The sequence below is a fragment of the Coptis chinensis genome, chromosome 1 (genome assembly GCF_015680905.1).
Source record: "Coptis chinensis isolate HL-2020 chromosome 1, ASM1568090v1, whole genome shotgun sequence".
Classification (NCBI taxonomy): Eukaryota; Viridiplantae; Streptophyta; class Magnoliopsida; order Ranunculales; family Ranunculaceae; genus Coptis; species Coptis chinensis.
The window spans coordinates 43,454,175-43,458,834 of NC_141456.1; the positions used below are offsets into that span (position 1 = coordinate 43,454,175).

The 4,660-nt window shown below is 33.7% G+C and overlaps 1 long non-coding RNA gene across 1 annotated transcript; it reads right to left on the reverse strand.

Moving 5' to 3' along the window:
• Positions 1-572: 572 nt before the first annotated feature.
• LOC147524181 (uncharacterized) lies at positions 573-4,390 on the reverse strand. The gene is made up of 4 exons (XR_015196898.1): positions 4,184-4,390; positions 3,460-3,503; positions 2,224-2,360; positions 573-764 (listed from the first exon to the last, which is right to left on the reverse strand). It is a non-coding gene; the product is annotated as an uncharacterized LOC147524181 (long non-coding RNA).
• Positions 4,391-4,660: the final 270 nt, after the last annotated feature.

The following is a 4,660-nucleotide window of genomic DNA, read 5'->3' on the forward strand; positions in this document are numbered from 1 at the left end:
TAAAAGATGATTAGAAACACCGGCGATCAACTACGAAACAACTTCTCAATTATAAAAGTTACATTAACATCGTAGTTTTTGATGAGATATAAAACTGAGCACTGTGTGACCTACACTTTAGATGTTTCACCTAGTGCATCTTTCTCCAACAAAGTTTTTTCTTTTTTTGCATGACTTCATCATTTCTTCAATGTTCTTTTTCTCTCCCTTACGCTTGATGTGCATGATGTTTGTTAAGTCCATTGTCAATTGGCTTAACGTAGAACATGAATGTCATGGTAGGAATCAAGAAGCATGTATATTGGTGCAAAATGAAGAGGTTCTTAATAAACAAAATAAGAAAAAAGTTTCCAACAAATGAAGACATTGAAGAACTCTGTCCATTCTTTTTAATTAAACCTAGTAAGATAGATCGTCTGGGTATGGTATATAGGCAGCAAACGTACTATTTGACTATGGCTTTACTTTATACCTCCAACCAATGCAACAATTTGAAGTTCCATTACATAAAAAAAAAAAAAAATCTCAGTATAAGAAACTACTGAAATACAACACCTTAACCTTGTTGATCAAGCTAATACATTTTGAGGGAAAGAAAAGAACTTAAATCAAAATATTTAATAACATGAGAATACATTTATACAAAACTTCTACCCCGAGCACACGCAATGGATCCATCGGCACTCGTCAGTCAATTTCATTGCTCTTGACAAAATTTTCGATGGTCTTTTGGTCTACTTGTTATATGCTTGCTAAAAACCAACCTGAAAAATTAAATGAGATCAAGAACATATGTAGTGCTCATAAATATCAGCTATAACATAATAGGATGCCTATAATAGGATGCCTAGCATAGAATTATTAATGAACACAAAATTAAGTTACTTGTGCACATAGAGTGCACATAGTTAGGGTAACATAAGCGGTGAAACAGACAACTAAAATAGCAAATGGGCATCAACGTTTTACTGATGCCGTAAACCGAAAGTTAAGGTTTGCAAATCTGCAATCTATAGGATGATACGGACATTGTTTGTCCAAATTGTAGCAGTACTACAGAAACCAATCCTTTAATAAGCTTTCACCATTCAAGAACAATAGGTCAAAGTGTCAAATTATAAAAACCTTTTTGATAAAGAACTTGATTCACCCCTCAAACTTGATTCTAGAAGTTTCTTACATGCGTTTATTTCTTCCTGACATATTAATTTTATGTGACCTAAATGGAAAATGATAGCATACACACGGCCAAGGTAAATGCATATACTTTTTAGGAAAAATGATCGCTGGAAATAGAAGGTTACTAATGTTCTTTGTTTGTGTGTTTCACCTAGTTACATATAAATAATACATTTGATCAAAAAAGAAATTTCTTGTACTTGTTCAATGCAGTACATAAATAAAAACCAAAAACAAATTTCAGTCAAAGCGCCTTTTACACAAGTGTTATGAAATAGCCATTCAAGTTCCTTTTGAGTTCATTATGAGAATGAACAACAAAGCAAATGATGTTTTCGGCACACTCTTGCATGGTACAAAGATGAACAACAAATAGTTTTTAATGGGATAAAAGTGAACCATGACGCAGAGTTCTAGTGATACATTCTCAAGACTCTTCCTAAAACTAAATTGCATTATATCTTTTTCAAGGGGTAACAGTTGAAAATATAATTAATTTAACATTGATTTAAGGAAAATATATATAGAGTTTAGGGCTAAACCCTGAACCCCTATATATCATAACAAAATGCCACACCCCAATCTAAGATCATCATGCTCCAATGCACTTACAAATACTATTAGCCCAAGAGCTAAAAAGACACAAAGTCACAACAAAAACTGAACACAATCAGGAGCTGAAAATGAAGCCCATATATATAGCAATCAGGAAGTTATGCAAGAGAACACAAACATATTCTAACAAAACATTATTCTGAAAGTAACAATGTAACATGCATAACTAACACGCCACATGCTCCTAACCATTCTAGCACTAAACACTTGTACACTCTTTTTCGATGCATTTTCACAGATGTTTATGGAGCCGTGCATACTATATGGTTAGAAACATTAAAGAAAAAAAAAAGGGAACACACGCACCACATTCCCCAGGGTCATATCCGTATATATTAAAGTCGGACCTTGATATTTTGCAATAAGAGAAAAAAGGGTGGAGTTTTGTATAATCTTTAAACCTCCTTAAACAAATTGAATGAATCTAACCTGTCAAAGCTCTAGGAAAACAGAGAAAACATGATTAGAGTAGCGCGTCTTGGTTTATATGATTTAGCTGTTTATACCCTTTCCAAGTCGAAGTCGAGTTTTGATTGCTGGACTCAGCTGTAAGTTTGTCATTGGACCTGAGTTAAGAACAAACATATTAATGATAAGAATATAAATACTTCAATTAAGCGCTTCAACAAATACTCCGGATAGTTTAATTCTAATTTCATATTCAGTCAAGAAAACAACAAATTAGAAATGAAAAACCAACCCAACCTAATTACTGTCTTCTCATCTCCCACCCCCAAAAAAGCTTTTTACCTTGGATCAAGTGTTGTCCACTATACTTTATCAGGTTCCGAAAGTGTTGTTGGGGCACAGTTAGAAAAACTAACATTTTTTTAGCATTTTCATTGCTATTACGTACGCATTGGTGGCGTTGCTTGGATATTGGAAGGTTATGGAAACTAAAAGAGGATCTACATGTTTAAAACTCTCGTTGATAGTAAGATAGCCTCTAAGCTAAGATAATGGGAAGCACATCACTAAGACATGAAAATACAAAAGAATGAAGTAGATGGGAAGTAAGATGTTATATTTTGTGATTTTTAGAAAAAAAATAACAATGATATGGCCTGGCTAATAATTTGACTAACCTTAAAGACAATATGAGGTGCATGAAACTCATGGAAATCTAGTTGTTACTGCCAGTTCTTGGTATTGTCAAAATGACGCAAAAAGAAAACTAAGTTCTAACCAAGTAAACGTGATTGTTCAATGTTACGTGTAACATTAAAAACATGTAAAAGTAGCTAATTCTCTCACTCAAATTGTTGGAACAAACTTGGCATTGCTGCCAGAAATAGCAGACTGAGCAAAACATCAATGAAGCAACACTACCTATTCATCACAACACTATACTTATGCAATGATTGCTCAATAAATCAAACACGGCAGTTACATTTAACACTCTGAAGTTGCTATTAGTTTCCATTTAACAAAATTAACATAACATGTTCCAGTAAGCATAAGAAATTTGCAAAGCCTTCAAAATTCAAGTAAAAAGAATAATTCCCCACTCAGCCCATAGGAAAGAAAAGAGAAATTAAAAATGGAAGCAATTGGCAACGTTTCGATTCACCCCAGTACCCACTAAAATTCTTGCTAATTCACAAATATATAATGCAAACAATGAGAATTGATTTCAAAACAGGAAAAGAGTTTGGGATTCAGTACCTTTTTCAAGGGATTAGTTTCTCCCCATCAGGGAAGAATAATAACTGCAGCAACAATCCCTATTAAGTCAGAAGAATCAAGGTTTTTTTTTTAAGACAAAAAAACATAATTTTAGAGCTACAAAGAGGAGAAGAAATTTTTTCCGAAAGAGATTTGATCTTACTGAGTTGTTGCGTGCTCTTAGATGCTTACAAGCAAGAACTTTATGTATTAAGACCGAAAGGTCAAAGAGAAAACAGGATAATTAAATGGTTTACACGTGCACCTCCAACACATCCAGTCGATATGCCATTTTAAGTAAGGACATTGCAGACAATCCACAGTTATTGAACTATATCATCCTTTCAAAAATAGTTCAAATGTCATGATAAACTTAGCAAACTACATGTTTCTTACACTTGCAATCCAATCGCAAGAGAACCAACAAACCAGATATAATAACAATAAGTTTCCCAGCCAAGGGAGATTAGAAGTTAAAAATTGGCTAAGCAAGTCTAGGATTAACATTAGCGAGCTGAGTTGATGACCGATGGCATAAGGGAGGTTTGAAGCAGTAAATCAATTACTAACAGAAATAGATCCAGCACCACTGATATCGTTGAAATCTATAGAAATAGATTAAGCACAACTAATAATCATAAAACCCCAAAACACAGGCTTTCATAATTTGAGATGGAAACAAATAATTTCATGGAATTAGTGTAAAAATGATATCATGTTGTACCTTTCCAAAATTGGTTCAGTAAGATCGAGGGAAGTTGAAGCCAAAAATTGGGAGAGAAAAAGAGCTCCGTAGGTTTTATATAGGGAGTTGAGAGAGTTGCATTGAATGTTAGGGAAAACCCATTGTTGCTCAAATGCTAGTCATCAAAGCCCACCGATAAGTTTCTTTTTTGGTAATTATCGGTCAAATGAAGATACTTCAATTGGAAGGGGAGACCGTTTCTTTTAATTAAATGGTTTTCCTTTTAAATTTATTGTGGGCTTGGGCCGAGGCGTTGAACAAATGAGCAGATTTAACGCACGTATTACTGTATTTTAATTGATTTAAAGCCTTTAGACTTCGTTACACATGTCCACCCCAGAACATCAAGAGACCCGTTTCTTTTCTTTTTTCTTTTAAGTGATCGGGATTTGATTTATGTAAAAACCTAATAACTCATTCAATTCATTAAATGAGCATTTTAAATGTGATTGAAAA